The 18,775-nt window shown below is 34.7% G+C and overlaps 1 long non-coding RNA gene across 2 annotated transcripts in view; it reads right to left on the bottom strand.

Annotated features, from left to right (window-relative positions):
- Window positions 1–18,775, bottom strand: part of LOC128314780 (uncharacterized) — a 51,154-nt gene that overhangs the window by 12,828 nt on the left and 19,551 nt on the right. The window lies entirely within an intron of this gene.

The following is an 18,775-nucleotide window of genomic DNA, read 5'->3' as shown; positions in this document are numbered from 1 at the left end:
TTAAATTGTTTTTTCTTTCTTTTTATATTCTTTATTTTCTTCTTCATTCTTGGATATAGGAGAAAATTTTATTATTATTATTTATTTTACTTTATCTTTATTTAAAAATTTTTTATTGTATTTCATTTTCTTTATTTCATTTTATTCTATTTTATTTATATAAATGTTTTTAATTTCTTAATTTTTTCTTACCTTTATTTTTCTTTTCCTTTCTTTCCCTTTCTTCTCTATTCTATCAAGCTTCTCTCAACAAGCAGATCAAAACACACCTAGGATATAGTTTCCTTTATTTGATTTTTGTTTTGTTTTTAATTTTTTAACTTTAATTTTTATTTTATTAATTTTTTCTTCCTCCAAAATGATAAAGGAAGGAGTATAAGCAAGATGTCTGAACTAGAATTTACAATCACGATAATAAGAATACTAGCTGGGGTTCAAAAAGCATAAAATCCCTTTCTGCAGACATAAAAGAAATAAAATCTAGTCAAATGAAATTAAAAATGTTATAACTTGGATGCAATCTCAAATTGATGTCACAATGACAAGGATGGACAAAGCAGAACAGTGAATCAGCGATTTAGAAGATAAAATTATGGAGAAAAATGAAGCAAAAAAAAAAAAGAAACAAAGACAAAAAATCGTGATACAAGGCTTGGAAAACTCAGTGACTTATTAAAAAAGGAATAACATCTGAATCATAGGAGTCCCGGACGAAGAGACAGGAAAAGGGGCAGAAGGTTTATGTGAGCAAATTATACTAGAAATCTTTCCAAATCTAGGGAGGGACACAAACACCAAAATCCAAGAAGGACAGAGAACTTTCATTATATTCAACAAAACCCAATCATCAACAAAGCATATCATAGTCAAATTCACAAAATACATACACAAAGAAGGAATTAGGAAAACAGCAAAGGAAAATAAGTCCTTAACCTATAAGGGAAGACAGATCAAGTTTACAGCATATCTATTCACAGAAACTTTGCAGACCAGAAAGGAGTGGCAGGTTATATTTAACATGCTGAACTGGAAAAATATCAGTCAAGAACTCTTTATCCAGCAAGACTGTCATTCAAAACAGAAGGAGAGATAGAGTTTCCCAGACAAACAAAAACTAAAGGAATTTGTGATCACTAAACCAGCCCTGCAAGAAATGTTAAGGGGGACCTTTTAACTGGAGAAAAGAAAAAACACAACAAAAAAGACAAAGCAACAAAGACTAGAAAGGACCAGAGAACATCACCAGAAACACCACCTCAACAGGCAACACAATGGTGCTAAACTCCTATCATTCATTATTCATTCTAAATGTCAATGGGCTAAATGCTCCATGAAAAGACATTGGGTATCAGAATGGATAAGAAAACAAGACCAATTTATATACTTCTTACAAGAGACTCATTTTAGACCTAAAGTAAGGGGATAGAGAACTATCTATCATGCTAATGGTTGTCAAAAGAAAGCTGGTGTAGCCATACTCATATCAGACAAACAGGATTTTAAATTAAAGATTGTAACAAGAGATGAAGAAGGGCATTATATCATAAATAAGGGGTCTATCCACCAAGAAGATCTAACAATTGTAAATGTTTATGCCCCAATGTGGAAGAAACCAAATATATAAATCAATTAATTGCAAAAATAAAGAAACTCATTGATAACAATACCATATTAGTAGGGGACTTCAGCACCCCACTTACAACAATGGACAGATCATCTAAGCAGAAAATCAACAAGGAAACAATGGCTCTCAATGACACACTGGACTAGGTGGACTTAACGGGTACATTCAGAACATTTCATCCTAAAGCAGCAGAATACACATTCTTCTCAAGTGCACATGGAACATTATCTGGAATAGATCACATACTGGGTCACAAATCAGCCCTCAACAAGTACAAAAGATCCAGATCATACCTTGCATATTTTCACACCACAGTGCTATAAAACTTGAAATCAACCACACAAAAAAATTTGGAAAGACCATAAGTATGTGGAAATTAAAGAACATCCTACTAAAGAATGAATGGGTTAACCAAGAAATTAAAGAGGAAATTAAAAAGTACACGGAAGCCAATGAAAATGAAAACATGACAGCCCAAAACCTCTGGGATGCAGCAAAGGCGGTCATAAGAGGGAAGTAAATAGCAATCCATGCCTTCCTAAAGATCAAAGAAAGTTCTCAGATATACAACCTAACTTTACACCTAAAAGAGCTGGGAAAAGAATAGCAAATAAAGCCCAAAACCAGCAGAAGAAGGGAAATAAAAAGATTAGACCAGAAAGCAATGATATTGAAAAAAAAAAGTACAACAGATTAATGAAACCAGGAGCTGGTTCTTTGAAAGAATTAACAAAACTGATAACCCCCTGGCCAGACTGATCAAAAAAGAAAAAGGAAAGGACCCAAATAAATAAAATCAAAAGAGGAGAGATCAGAACCATCACTGCAGAAATACAAACAATAATAAGAGAATATTATGAGCAATTATATGCTAATACATTGGGAAGTCTGGAAGAAATGGACAAATTCCTAGAAACATATAAACTACCAAAACTGAAACAAGAAGAAATAGAAAATTTGAACAGACCCATAACCAATAAAGAAATTGAATCAGTAATCAAAAAACTCCCAACACAAACAAGAGTCCAGGGATGGATGGCTTTCCAGGGGAATTCGACCAAACATTTAAAGAAGACTTAACACTTATTCTTTTGAAGCTGTTCCAAAAAATAGAAATGGAAGGAAAACTTCCAAAATCATTCTATGAGCCCAGCATTACCATGATTCCAAAACCAGACAAAGACCCCACTCTAGAGGAGAACTACAGACCAATTGCTCTGATGAACATGAAGACAAAAATCCTCAATACGATACTAGTCAACCAGATCCAACAATTCATTATAAGAATTATTTACCACAATGAAGTGGGATTTATTCCTGGGCTGCAGGTTTGGTTCAATATCCACAAATAAATCAGTATGATACATCATATTAATAAAAGAAAGAATAAGAACCACATGATCCTCTCAATAGATGCAGTGAAAATGTTCGACAAAATACTATATCCTTTCTTAATAAAACCCTCAGAAAGTAGGGATAGAAGGATCACAACTCAGGATCATAAAGGCCATATACAAAAGAACCACTGTTAATATCATCCTCAATGGGGAAAAAACTGAGAGCTTTCCACCTAAGATCAGGAACATAACAAGGATGTCCACTCTCACCACTGTTATTTAAGATAGGGTTAGAAGTCCTAGCCTCAGCAATCAGACAACACAAAGGAATAAAAGGTATCCAAATCATCAAGGAGGAAGTCAAATTTTCACTCTTCACAGATAATATGATACTCTGTGGAAAATCCAAGACTCCACCAAATAACTGGTAGAACTGATCCTCGAATTCAGCAAAGTCATGGGATATAAAATCAATGTACAAAATCAGTTCCATTTCTATACACCAATAATGAAGCAGCAATAAGAGAAATCAAGGAATCTATCCCACTTATAATTGCACCGATACCATAAAATAACTAGGAATAAACCTAACCAAAGAGGTGAAAAATCTATACACTGAAAACTACAGAAAGTTTATGAGAGAAATTGAAGAAGACAAAAAAAATGAAAAACATTCCAAGCTCATGGATTGTAAGAAAAAATATTGTTAAAATGTCAATAATACTGAAAGCAATTTACATATTCAATGCAATCCCTACGAAAATAATATCAGCATTCTTCATGGAGTTACAACAAACAATCCTAAAATTTTTATGGGAGCAGAAAAGACCCCGGATAGCCAAAGTAATCCTGAAACAGAAAACCAAAGCTGAAGGTATCACAATCATGGATTACAAAGCTGTAATCATCAAGGTGGTATGGTACTGGCACAAAACAGACATTCAGATCAATGGAACAGAATAGATAATCCAGAAATGGACCCACAAATGTATGGCCAACTAATCTTTGACAAAGCAGGAAAGAATATACAGTGGAAAAAAGATAGTCTCTTTAGCAAATGGTTTTGGGAAAACTGGACAATGACATGCAGAAGAATAAACCTGAACCACTTTCTTTCACCATACACAAAAATAAACTCAAAATGGATGAAAGACCTAAGTGTGAGACAGGAAGCCATCAAAATCCTGAGGAGAAAACAGGCAACACCTTTTTGACCTTGGCTGCAGCAGCTTCTTACTCCACATGTCTCCAGAGGCAAGGGAAACAAAAGCAAAAATGAACTATTGGGACCTCATCAAAATAAAAAGGTTCTGCACAATGAAGGAAACAATCAGGTAAACTAAAAGGCAACTGACGGAATGGGAGAAAATATTTGCAAATGACATATCTGATAAAGGGTTAGTGTCCAAAATCTACAAAGAATTTAGCCAAGCTCAACACCCAAAAACCAAATAATTCAGTGAAGAAATGGGCAAAAGACATGAATAGACACTTCTCCAAAGAAGACATCCAGATGGCCACCTGACACCTGAAAAAATGCTCAACATCACTCATCATCAGGAAATACAAATCAAAACCACAATGAGATACCACCTCAAAACTATCAGAATGACTAAAATTAACAACTTAGGCAACAACAGATGTTGATGAGGATGTGAGGAAAGAGGATCTCTTTTGCACTGCTGGTGGAAATGCAAACTCGTGCAGCCACTTTGGAAAACAGTATGGAGGTTCTTCAAAAAATTAAAAATAGAACTACCATATGACTCAGCAATTGTACTACTAGGTATTTATCCAAAGGATACAGGAGTTCTGATTCAAAGGGGCTCATGCACCCCAATGTTTATAGCAGTGCTATCGAATAGCCAAAGTATGGAAAGAGCCCAAATGTCCATTGACTGATGAATAAAGATGTGGTATATATCCATATATATGGATATATATGTGTGTATATATATATATATATGGATATATATATATATATATATGGTATATATGAATATATACCCACAGCCACACACACACACACACACACACACACATGGTAGACTATTACTCGGAGATCAAAAAGAATGCAATCTTGGCATGTGCAACAATGTGGATGAAACTAGAGCATATCATGCTAAGCAAAATAAGTCATTCAGAGATAGACAATTATCATATTATTTCACTCACATGTGGAATTTAAGATACAAAACAAATGAACATAAGGGATGGAAGCAAAAATAATATAAAAACAGAGAGTGGGACAAACCATAAGAGACTTAGGTACAGAGAACAGACGGTTCCTGGAGGGGTGTTGGGTGGGGGTTGGGCTACATGGGACAGTGGCATTCAGAAGGACCTTTGTTGGGATGAACACTGTGTGTCATACATAACTGATGAATCACTAAATTCTATTCCTGAAACTATTATTTTAAAAATAATAAAAAATAAATGATAGCTTTTGGTATTCTTATCATTACTACTTTTTCTTAAAAATTGTGTTCTTATCTATTTATTCCTTTCTTCTGCTTTATATTATTTTTACATATTTTCTTGATATGAAGCATACATAATTCAATTTTAAATTTTCTTGTATTTTATTAAATTAATTTATGGGTGAACATTTTATTTTGAGCCTGACTTTGGTCACCTCCCAGAGGTTTTAGTAACACTTTTTCTATCTTGGCTTATTTTTGAGGAAATTCTCATTTTCTTCTTGATTTCTATATTATTCCATGAGATAAAATAATTTATTTTAAAATTATTAAGTAGATATCTTTATTGTGATGTTTAAAAAAAGAATAATGTGGGCTGTATGGCCTCTGCTTTTTGGCATCTGTAGAGATTTACTCTCCTCTATAGCTTGGTGCCTAGCTAACTTGTGAATTCCCCCACTTTTTGAAAAAGAAGTGTTATATTGTTTCATTTGTAGAGTTTATATATATGAGTACAAAGTTAGATAGATATATAGATATATACATTCATATAATCATTTATCTTAAAATTTCATTTATCTTAAATTTATCTTAAAATTTTTTCATTTTATCTCAAAAATTTCATTTATCTTAAAATTTCTTTAGACAATTTTTTTGTTAATGCCTCTTGCAATTTTTAAATCTATTAGATACATTAATGCCTAGGACATATTGATGGAGTGCATCTTTTGGCAAAACAATTACTTCTGTTTGTTCCATTTCTTTGTTTTCACACTGAAATCTATTTATTTATTTTTATTGTTTTGCCTATTTTCTTTTGTTTTTAGTAGTTAAATTACTTCTCATTTCAAAATTAGCTCTGAGTGTAACAATAGATATTATTGGACATTATTGGAATAATGTTAAGGTAATCTGTAAGTCTTGATATTTATAATGATTTGACTCTGCTCATGTTAATTTTGGCTAGTGATGTTAGTGAAATTAATTTAATAACTTATTCTATCAAAATCCAGGATTAAACAACATCAAGCCAATTTCCTCTTTATAGAAACTGCATATTTTTATTCCTCCATTTCTAAATCTTCCTTTACTCCAAGTTTCAGTGCATGTGTATTTTAGGTCCATGTTTTGCTAATGTATTTTATATTAGGAACCAGCTATTACACCTACTTAAGAATTTTCTTACCGTTTATCTGTCACCATATTTAGTCGTATTTATTGGATTTATTGTTAATTTTGGTGGAAACAATCTTCCAATAGTTCTCTTTTGGAAGGACTGTGATTAGGGAAATTTATGAGTGCTGATATTTTATAATGTCTTTATTTTGCTCTATCAATCAATGGTTTCGCTGGATATAAGATTAAGGCTTAAATTCACCATCATGTTCTCTGAACTTGAAAAACTCCTTGTGCTATAGCATCTGCTGTTGAGGAAGAAGTCTGATTCTAATTTGATTCTTACTCTTTTGTAAGAAAGTTTTTTTTTCAGCTCTTAAAAAGCTTTCACCTTTTCTTTTTATCCTCAGAGTTCTACATTTTTACCATGTATCTCCACATATAGTTCTTTCTTCATTCATGTTAGGATTTTGTTGTATGTATATTTACTTTGAAGATGCAAATTTTTATGAGGAAAATTGTCTTCTATGCTACTCTGATTATTGGATTTTCTTCATGTATCTGGTGGTTCATTACTGCCTGCTCACGGTCTCAGGTAATAACAGCTGTTCAAATTTTGATAGAACTGTTTGCATGATTAGTTGTGAGAAATGGATAGAATATCCCTGCGGGAGGTGTAATTGTAGTTTGTCTTCCGGATACTAGGCTCCCTCTCCTCTCAAAGAGTGGCTAGTTGCCTGGGATACTGTTCAAATACCTTTGCTAATCCTCTTGATTAGTCAAACCAAGAGACAGAGGAAGGTCCAGTTCTTGTGAAGTTTATAGGCACCCACACAGATCCCCTGGATATCATTCTCTTCCTCACATTTAATTACTTTGATCTATATTTCATGATAGTTTTTCTGTAAGTGTTCTGTACCAATGTTCCCCTGCAGCCTTCCTGTCAGTCTGCTTCTACCTGCTTTCTGTTTTACAGAAATCCCTCCTTATTTCTAACCTTCCAGTGGAGGATTGCTGTATATATGCATAGTACCTTGCGAGTCATAGCCTGCACAGCCTGCTTTTGTGTGTTGGGCCAGACAAGCATTGTTTTCATTTTCCAGTGCTGTTGAGATTAATTATCCATTTAAAATAGTTTTTCTTCTCTTTAAAAGGATTTACTCAGGAAGCAAGCCAGAAGTATTTTATTAGTCAGACATCTAACATCTCTTTATTGACATTACCAATTATCTGTTGCTGTCATCTGTGCACCGTAACCTAAAATTCTTTTCTTTTTCTTTTTTTGAGTATTATAGGAAGATCATGACCTGTCATGACTATAAGATTATTATTGCAAGAAATCAGGACATATCATTTTCCCTCTACTGTCTTTTTTTTTTTTTCCTTTCTGTATTTTCCAGGCCACAGTTCCTGGGGAAATTTAGAATATGTTGATTCCAAGTAAATGATTGCGTTCTTTTTGCTCCTTCTAAAAATTTAGGATTAGAAGAATATTAACAGAGTTAATTATTCATGAGAAGCAATAAAGGAAACTAATTTATACTTTCTTACTCTTTTCAGAGAGCTGGAGCTTGTCAAACTTTAATGTCTGAAACGGTTGGTTTGACATCAAAGGTTTTACCTGGCTTATGTACTAAAGAAAGTTTGATCCTTACTACAGTGTTTTAGGAAACATAAACATGGCTTTCTAGGTAATTAGAAAGAACTTCAGGAAGTAAGATGTGTTCCTTCCTATCCCGTACACTTCCTTTGACATAGAAAAAGAAAAGCTTTTAGAATTTTTTTTTCATTTTACATAATGTGACTCCACACAATGAGTTACTGAACTGAACTTCCTCCCTTACACAGTCCATTATTCTGCAGTACTTTACCTACTAGCCAATCCATCTGGAACTTTATCTAGTCACTTGCCAAAATCCTCCTCCTTCTTAAAGATGTTCTGACCCACCTCTGAGTTTTCATTTCCTCCCACTCTACCCAAGTGATGAGCTCTAACCTCTTACTTCCAGATGTCAAGCCCACCTACTCCCCTGAGATAAAATATGTGCAACAATCTTGCTTCACGGCCAACCATTCACCAAGGTAAAAAATGAATTTTCATATCTCCATTTCAAGTATCAAAAGAACCCATTTTCAACTGGAAAAAATTATATGCCTTTTTCAAATTTATCACCACCTACCAAATATATCAATTTGGATGCAGAGATTATTTTGTTTTAGTCTCAACCATTCTTACAATTCCTTCAGGGCACACACAGACATGAGCAAACACACAGCATATCCTGATAAATTGTATCCAACTTGCCCTTTTCTATATATTAACTTATGGGGGAAAATCATACTATCATGTCTCTAAATTATTTGGAAGCAGAATCTCTCAGATTTTCTCATACATACCTTATATTTTAACTCTCCTTTTTATAATTTCTTATAGTATTGGTTGCTTTCAACATTCATAGAATTATATAATCTTAACTATATAAGGGAACATATAAATTATCTAATATAGCTTCCAACTCCCAGTATGAAAGCTAAAATACATGTAATTTTAGGTGGTTACTATTTTGTGATAAAGTTTGTTCATTGTTCATTCATTTAATCAAGAAATACTTATTGTTTTACTGTGTCCCAAGACTAATCTATTGGCTGGACAAAAGATAATTATCTGCACTTTCAAGGAAATTACATTTTAATGGGAAGAGATAAATAAGTGATAAACATAATAATTAAGTCAATAATATAATGTGAATGTATAATCTAGGATTTTACCTATTTGCAAGTTAATTAGATAGATACCCTGTTACTGGTTCATGGTTGCTGGCTGAAGACCTGAGATTCCTGGGTCAGAGACAAGGTACTCTTTTATGCACAGCATAGCAGGCACAGCAAGAACATTAGCATATTTGGCATGGGAATTATGCCGATGGGACCAGATGGATGCTGTGCACACAGTAGAGTTGCATCACAACCTCACATCAAAATGGGATATTTCATAACAAGCAGTAAGCAAGTCTTGTCTTTGTCTGAGAGAGACATTAACTTCTCTCTCAAGAGAGAGACTTCTCTCCTCTATCAACACAACTGATGAATGTCCCAGTTAAGGAGCTATCAGGACTTTTCATTCTTGGTATACCCACCAAGGTGTATAGAAGCACAAGTGACCCTTGGAGATGATTTCCAAAAAGATGAGAAGTGATAACTATTATGGAATAGAGAATCAAGTAGATCAAGCCATAACAACAGAGGAGACAAGAAAAGGAGTGGGTCATTTGCAGAGTTGAAGAGGTTGGTGAATGTAGATAATATAGATTATGCTGTGGTAATAATTCCAAATCTCAGTGATTTACAGTGACGGATATTTTTGTTTCACTCACTATACATGTCAACAACCAATAACGGGTGGCAGCAGCCCTTGTTTATGACCATCATCTTTTTCCTGTACAAAGATTAATGGAGCAAGGACAGTACTTTCTTAGTAATAATTTTGATTGAAAGAGAGAACATAGCAAAGCATGACCTACCAAAGCTTCCTTCTCCCTTGGCCTTTCTCATTGGCCAGAACAAGTCAGATGGCCAAGTCTAACCTTACACTAGGGAGAGGAAATGGATGCTGATGACAAAATTTACTACAGTAGTCTTTATCGAGACTACTAATTTTATTGAGAAATCTAACGTGGGTGTATGGTATAGGGAAATCTAGGCAGAAAGACTGGAAAAATGACTTCAAGTTGACAGTGTGCCTGGGGTGTTGGAAGAATATCAATGAGGCCATTGAAAACGGAGCAAAGCAGAAGGGACCTAATTCCTCTGGGCAAATAGAGAAAGGCCTTATGTAAACCACTGTAAGGATTCCATGTTATAATTTCAGTGAGATAGGGAATCACTACCATTCCACAACTAAACTGTAAAAGAGAAAGAATAGAAGCAGGAAGGTTTGTTCAGAGCTCTGTCGGTGGTGGCTCAGAACAGGGTGGTAACAGGCACTATGGTGAGGAAATGGTTGCTAGTTATATTTTGAAGGTAACAGCAATAGGATTCTGATGGATCTGATATGGAAGTTGAGGAACGGAGAGAAAGCCATACTCAGAGAGAAGCTCATTCATGTCACACTTGAAAAGTTTCTATCATGAAAGCTTGTGTATGCTCTAAAATTTAAATTCTTGCTAATGTGAATTAATAGTCATATTCTTAGTCACCTTCATCTTTAAGATAATTTGACTATTTTTTTTCCTATCAGTTTCTGGAGGCCAGTACTAAAATTGATAGTGCAGAAGAATTTAGAATTGTCATATTTTCCTATTGGATTGATAACTTCATCATTATGAAATGCCTCTCCCTGTGTCTAGAAATACCTCCTGCTTTAAAATCTGTTTTCTCAGGGGTACCTGGGTGGCTCAGTCAGTTGAGCGACCAACTTCAGCTCAGGTCATGATCTCACGGTTTGTGAGTTGGAGCCCTGTGTTGGACTCTGTGCTGACAGCTCAGAATCTGGAGCCTGCTTTGGATTCTGGGTCTGCCTCTCTCTTTGCCCCTCTCCACTCATGCTCTGTCTTTCTCTGTCTCAGAAATAAACATTAAAATTTTTTTAATAAAAAAAAATAAAATCTGTTTTCTCAGATATCAATATAACAATATCGCCTTCTTTGTGTTTAGAGTGTTCAGGGCACGTGTCCAACATTTTTACTTTTAAACATTCAAGGGCTGTGACTTTTATAGTTTATAGTTGACTTTTATTGATTGATTGATATTACAATTTTTTAAATTTTTATTTGTTTTTGAGAGAGAGAGAGAGACAGAGCACTAGTGGGGGAGGGATACAGAGAGAGGGAGACACAGAATACAAAGTAGGCTCACGCTGTCAGCACAGGGCCCAACGTGGGGCTCAACTCACAAACTGTGAGATCATGACCTGAGCCAAAGTCCAACACTCAACTAACTGAGTCACCCAGGTGCCCCATTTAGTTTTTTATCTGGTCCAACAATTTTGTATTCTAACTAGATGAATTCGTTAATTTGTTACATTTCAAGTTTTACTGCTCTATTTGTATATTAATTCAGCATTTTATTATATGTTTTGTGTTTTCCTAATAATTTCATTCTTCCCTCTTATTTTTTAACCTATATGTTTTATTATTTTATTTTCCTTCTCTTAGTTTGTTATGTATCCCTTAATTATTTTTTGTTCTTACCCTAGAGATTACAAGATTCATCTTTGATTTACTAGACTGTATTTCAAATTAGTAAATTTACCACTTTCCAGAAATCCAAAGATCTTATTTATTTTAACTCCATTTAACTATCTCCATCTTTCAGTTTGTTTGTTTTGGTAACTTATTTTAAGTCTACATATAGTTTATACCTTATAAAGTATTGTTACTATTGTTTTTAAAAGGATCAACATTTACTTATATTTACTCTTATGTTTCATGTTTCTATTGTTTTTATTTTTCATGTATGATATTATTTATTTGTTACTCTTAGAAAATTTCATTTTTGACTGGACTCAGACATAGAGGTAGAAACTCTCAGAGAGAACAGCCCCCATCTTTTGGCAATCTGTTCCTGGAGTTTTTCTTTGGCCTCCTTCATTCTCCTGGCCAAAAGCTCAGCATATTCTTCAGCCTCTTCTTTATTTTTCTTAATATGCTGTTTCTCCAGAGCAAACTTCTTGATGTATACGTTGGGAGATATGTGGAATAACAAGAAAGTGAACCTTGAGCGTTTTCGTTCCCGGTTTCTTACCTTCTTTGTTCAGGTGCTTTTTACAAAATAGTGTCAGACATCATCTTCTTTAGAAAGACCGAAAAGTTTGTGGATTCTGCTAGCCCTTTTGGGTCCCCGGTGATGATGCACAGTAGTATCAATGAGTCAAAGAATATCCTTCTCCCCTTTATTTTAAAATGGCCAAGTTGAGAACCCTGAGATTGACATACACAATGCAACCCCGAAAAGAGAGATGCTTTCTTTCTCCAGTCCTCCTTCGTCTACATCATGCATCCTCGTACTCAACAACAGGTGGACACGGCCATGGGTAAGACAACTTGCTTCTTGGGAAGCCTTGTTTGTCACCATCACCACTGATTCACACCATATAACCCTTCCATTTTTCACCCAGATCAGCAGCAGCAATTTCTGTGGCCACACACTTCTCAAGGAAGGTATGAAGTTTATGTTCATAATCCACTTCAATGAATTTCTGTCAGCCAGTAGCTCAGAAGAGATATTCAGCTTCATCCTACAGCAGCCTACTGCCTCCAAGGCACCACTTGGAAGAAGTAATCTTTCTACTGTTTTTCATTCCTGCTTGCATTACTATGTTCAATCATAAGTCATTTTCTGTCAGCCAGAAAAATCCCACTTAATATTAATTTTAATGATAATTTCTTCCGAAAGCATTTTTCTTGGGATGAAAAGTATATGTACATTTTCTTAATTTGTGAAGCTTACTTTTGCTGATTATAGAGTTGTAACTTGCTACTGCTGCTGTTAGAACTCTAAAGATGTCATTCCATTATCCTTTGCTGAAAAGTTGATTCTCAGTCTACAATTGCACCTATACAAGTAATGGAGTCATTTTTCCTGGATGCTTTTAAAATAATCTTTGCATTTTCTAATCCCATCATGAGATGTGGTTTTTATTGCATATATCTTGCTCAGAGTTAAAAATATTTAATTACTAATTTCAATCATTGCATTTATTTAGTTATAGAATTTCCATTAGTTTCTATTTTATAGACTCCCTTCTATAGTGAAATCCCCATTGAATTTCTTGAATATAGTGATAATTCTTTTAATATTCTTATCTGGAAAGTCCTATAGCTGAGTCACCTATGTGTCTGTTTCTATAATCTGGGAGCTTTTTCTCCTGATTTTCAATCATTTGGTTATATCTTCTGGCATGCCTAGTAATTTTTTTTATTGTATGCTAAACCCTTTATATAAAAATTTATAGCGTCTTTCTTTTTTACCAGGGATTTAATTTTTATCTAAAAATAAATTAAAATATGGGTGGGTTAAGTTGTTTCAGTTAAAAACTGAAATCATGTTTGTTTATATTCATTTTGTTTATATATGTTTTTGAAGGCTGGCTTATTTCTGGCGTGCTTTTAAACCTAGTAAAGTTCGGGGTCCCTGGGTGGCTTAGTTGGTTAAGCATCTGACTCTTGGTTTTGGTTCAGGTCATGATCTCATGGTTCATGAGTCTGAACCCCGCATCAGGCTGTGCGTTCAGAGTGGAGAGCCTGCTTGGGATTCTTTCTCTCTCCCCTGCTCTCTGCCCTTCTCTTACAGTTTCTCTCCCTCAAAATAAATAAATAATCTTTAAAAAATAAATAAACCTAGGTCTTTATGAGGGCCCTTTATCCTTGGTGAAGACTAAATTCCATTTTTTTTTCCTTTGCTGTAACATAATACTGATAAAATGTGTTTCACTTTTTAACTCCTTATCAGATGTTTTCCAATTTTTTTTTCTATTAAATCTGGCCCACACAAGAGTAGCTTAGGAATTAGGAAATCCCTTAAGGGGAAATTGTACAGAGAATGTTGGTCTCATTTCTCTGTGATTGCCTTTATTCACTGGGATATTGGAATCTCAAATTTTTGCTGTCTTGGTGGTCTTGAATTCCAACTTTTTATCTCTTGAACCCAGTTTGCTTGCTAAAACCTTTAACCTGATATTTTTTGCTAAGCCTTTATGCTAATTTCTTTGAGTTACCAAATGTCCCAAGGAAAAAATATCAGTGGCAAATGTATGACATATTTTAATTCATTTTTCTTCTCTCCCAGGTCTCCTTGACTGTTCTCCCATCCCTCCAATTGGCTGTTTTGGTTTTTGTGTTTTGCAGTTTAGTTTTTTTTTTCTGTAGTTAACCTAAGCAGCAGTATTACTGTCATGCAATCTACTTTGTTATAGTTAGAAGGAGACATTTATCAAACATTATTTTTATATGTTATAATTTAGAAGTTAGATTACAGGTATATGAGTCATATTATCATGTTAAGGCCAACTTTACTACTTCTCTGACACTTGACTACAAGCAAGTTATTACTCACTCTTGGCCTCAGTTTCTTCATATGCAAAATGGATATTACAGATTTCCTACTTCATAGACTTGTGATGAGAAAGTCTAAGAGTGTTGTAGGCAATGTGTTAAGCATAGAACCTGGTACTTGTGAAGCACAAATACAAGTTACAACTATCAATTTTTGTCTGCTTCTGCTCAAAGCTACTCCTCATTGAGCAGAGAGTAGAGATGTTCCATTACTTTTTTTTTAAATTTTGTTAAGTTTATTTATTTTTGAGAGAGAGACAGAGGGAGAGAGAGAGAGAGAGGATGAGGGGCAGAGAGAGAGACACACACACACACACACAGAATCGGAAGCAGGACTCAGGCTTGGAGCTGTCAGCACAGTGTCTGATGTGGGGCTCAAACCCACAAACCGCAAGATCATGACCTGAGCTGAAGTCGGAGGCTGAACCGAATGAGCCACCCAGGTGCCCCACATTACTTTTTAAATAAACTCTTGCCAATGCTTTTGCAATTAAAACTTGTTTTTTAGTAACCAAAAAATTATTTAACAATCTGTACAAGAATGAGTTCAGTGATTGTTGTCAAGTTTACTAAACTGAATTTTTTAATTATTCCTTTTAAAATCTGGCTTTTTTCTCTCTGCTATCCTCTGGTAACTCAAGTGTTCTGCAAAATTTTCCTAATATTACCTGTAGTAATTTTGTACCATATATGCTTCTTTGATCTGTTTTGTGTATGGTTTTGTACTGCTATATACTGAACTTATGTTTGTATTTTCTAACAAAACCTTGTGTCCCTAATGGAAACCATGACTGTTGTTATTTTTGATAATATTCCTATGATCAGAATGCTGAGGGCATTAATGCATTCAATAATTATTTGTTAAATTTCACTGGGCATGAATTGACAAAAAGGAATTAGAAAAACTAAGACTCCCACTCTAGTTTTAAAAAGGTGAGAAGATACATAGGGGTTCATGGTTCTTAAAATACTAATTTCAAGGAAATATTTTCTTTCTGTTCTATTTGATCACCAGAATATGTAAAATAGGAAGTCTAGTAAAATAATTTGTTGTATATATTTCAAAAGATACAAAATACTTCCAGATTACATATTTATTAATTTCAGAGATCAATTATGGCTTTTAATAGGAAACATTAGCCTGTGCTAACTTTTGAGAGCCTTTGCACTATAAAAATTGCATTAACGTCTTTAGTTACTTGAAAACAACTGATGTCATAGTTTGGTTTTATGATTACAGCTTCCAGGCTCTTTGGTAAGAGAGATATCTCAGAGAAGGCATAAACTAGGAAAACCTGTCTTTAAGGGCCTCTTGTCTGACCTGGTCAATGAGATCTTTTTAAAGACAAAGCCAGGCTTGTTGAACCAGGAGACATACCTGTAACAGGACTTTGTCTAGCTCTCAGTTCTTTGTCTCACCCTAGTTTTTTACAAGCTCCATATAACCACAGGAACATCTTTCTGTATACTTTCTATGCCTGAATTTTATTTAGATCTTCTTTGCTTTCAGATTCTTTCCTCAGAGGACTTAAGTTTGACTTTTCTGCTTAAGTTTCCTCTATGATTCTAATAACTGACAATATGAATCTTTTGTCAATGTGGTATAATAATTACTTAGAACTCTCTGGAGAAGCTCTTTCTGGTTCCTATGGAATACCTTGGCAACAACATAGTCTAGAAACCAAACTTTCATTGAAAGAAATGAACACAAGCCTATTCAAGAGAAAAATATAGGGCACCATAAGTAGTGATTAAACATTGTATACTGTTGTTCCAGGAATAGCCTTCGATTTGCATTGACAAAGTCACGATACACAATAGATTTCACTCAGCACCAAGTTGGCTTAGCTTGAAGGAAAAATCAAAACAATGTTATCTGTCAAAGTTGTGGTTAACAAAAATATTCCAATAGTAATAGAGCTTATACAATGTTTAAATGAGGCATTCATAAATTTTATTAGTCAAAATATTGAAAACAATGAAACACCATTCACTAGTCAACATAATGTTCATGATACTGTTATTGAAAATTATGAAAATATTTATTGTCAGTTTTGAATCTCTTTTCCACTGCAATCATTCCAAGAAAGTGTCTCTGTACTCGAGGCTGATGATATCATTATGGATCTCTGAATAATCTGATTACTGGATCAAGTTCTCCTGGAAATCTTCCCAGAATTACCTTGCAACTGCTCTGTAAGCAAGAACATCTAGAAAAGGCAATTAGCTTGCCAGTCTCCATAAGCATTTTAAAGCTGGTATTTAAGAGAGGCCCATGGCTACTTTGATTTTGTAAATTTCACTAGGTGATAATTTCCCAGCCATCAGAATTAATGAAAATTCAGGAAATGTCAAACTTTGGGGAATATAAAATCTCACATAAGAACATTTTAAAAGGATCCAGTAACCTTGCAAAGGGACAAACCAGGCCTTTCTTTATACACATTAGAGGAAGAAGAAAAAGAAGAAGTTTAAGATAGGGACAGTAGGCAAAGCTGGATCGAAAGATTTTGGCAGATGTATTTTGATCTTCCACTGCCCCTAGACATGGATCATTTAATGAACTAATCATTCTCACATGTTCTTTAAGCATGTAATATATGGTATATCTCTTGTAAGATGTGACTGGAAAGGTGTATGGAGGCACAGAGGAAGGAAGAGTGAAACTTGCCAACTTCATCGTCTAAGATGATGTGGATGTGTATCCATGACTCTTCAAAGGCCTTATTCTAGAAGGTGCTGACTATTCTTTAGAGAATTCAGTTCTCACCGCATTATACTTTAGAATCAGCATCTTTAAAGGTGATTGAAATAGTATATTAGAATATTCCCTATAAACAGGAGAAGGAAAAACAACCCTGGATTATATAGATGGAATTTTTCTTTTCCCATAAGAAATGCATACCTCACTTAGCTAAAGACAGAAACATTCTCCTTTGTAGTCATTAGGTTTAAGGCTTTTTTGAACTCTTCTAGATAAAGTAGCTATAACTTCCAAGATCATCTCTGTGTACCTGGGGTAATTGTTTGTATAGCCCTCACTTTTCTCTGTGTTTTCAATGAGAAAATAACAAATCCTGTGTACAGATAAGTGAAGGGCTGAGAAGCCATGGTGCTTTGTATAGATTACCTTTTGGAAGACAGTGAGATCATTTGTGTCATTGCCTACATCTGTCGGCATAAAGATTTGTACTCCTTGACGAATGGGTTTCAATACGTTGGCTCAGGATCACAGCCTAAAATAAAAGACTGTGAATCAGAATCAGGGCCATGGGGTCTCCCTCTCTCTCTCTCTTTTTAACTAGGGCTGTCCTCTGGAAGCACTTTTTCCATCCCTAATGTGCTTGTGCTTTTACCCACCAAACTTAAAATGGGTATTTTCCATGTCCATTTCCTGCATATTTTTTTTTGTTGTTCCAAAGTATTTTTTTCTGCCTCTCATGTTAGTATATACATATATTTTAAAAATACCTCATTGTGCTCTAGTACATATATTAAAATAGAAAATAAGAGAAGATTAAATGTATAAAAGGAAAAGTCAGCAATCAAGAGCCTAACACACATACACACACACAGACACACACAGACACACGTATACACACACATACACACACAGCAGGTGGGTTAAAAGGTCACAAAGGAAAAGAATATGAGTTTCTGGAAAGGGCTTAAAAATAAACAGCCCTTGACCTTGGGTTCAAATATAGAATGAATAGAATGGTTGGACATATTTATTAAGGCAGACAATTTGAAAAACTTAATCCTTGGCTAAACTAAAAAACATCCAAGGAAGGCAGTATTTGAATGTCTACCCTCAAGTCCAAGAGGAGGAATCTCTAGGGATTTTTTGGAGAGAAGAAACTCTATTACAACATTTTCCTGGCCTGAAAGCCCACTTAGGAGGAAGTGAACAGAACCCAGCCCCAAGGCCAAATTTCAGGCTCAAGTGGATGGATTGCCAGGACATCCTACACACCGGACAAAAGCAGTGAAGCCAAGACAGCCCACATTCCCATGCTTTTAAAAAATGGGGAACCTCAAGGGGGTGCTTGATTTATGTGGAATAACTGGCCTGCCCAAATACATTTCAGAATTAAAACTTTTTCCAACACTCTCACCTGGGATTGAGGGCTCTGGAAAATGGTGGTGGAAGAAGGAAATAGATTAAATTGCTCTTTGGCCAATGCACTGAGACTCTTGGAAGAGAGCCTAAGGCTGGGAAAATAA

This window comes from Acinonyx jubatus, chromosome A2 (genome assembly GCF_027475565.1).
Source record: "Acinonyx jubatus isolate Ajub_Pintada_27869175 chromosome A2, VMU_Ajub_asm_v1.0, whole genome shotgun sequence".
NCBI lineage: Eukaryota > Metazoa > Chordata > Mammalia > Carnivora > Felidae > Acinonyx > Acinonyx jubatus.
The sequence above is the reverse complement of the archived record's forward strand: the minus strand, read 5'-3'. Positions and strand labels throughout refer to the sequence as shown.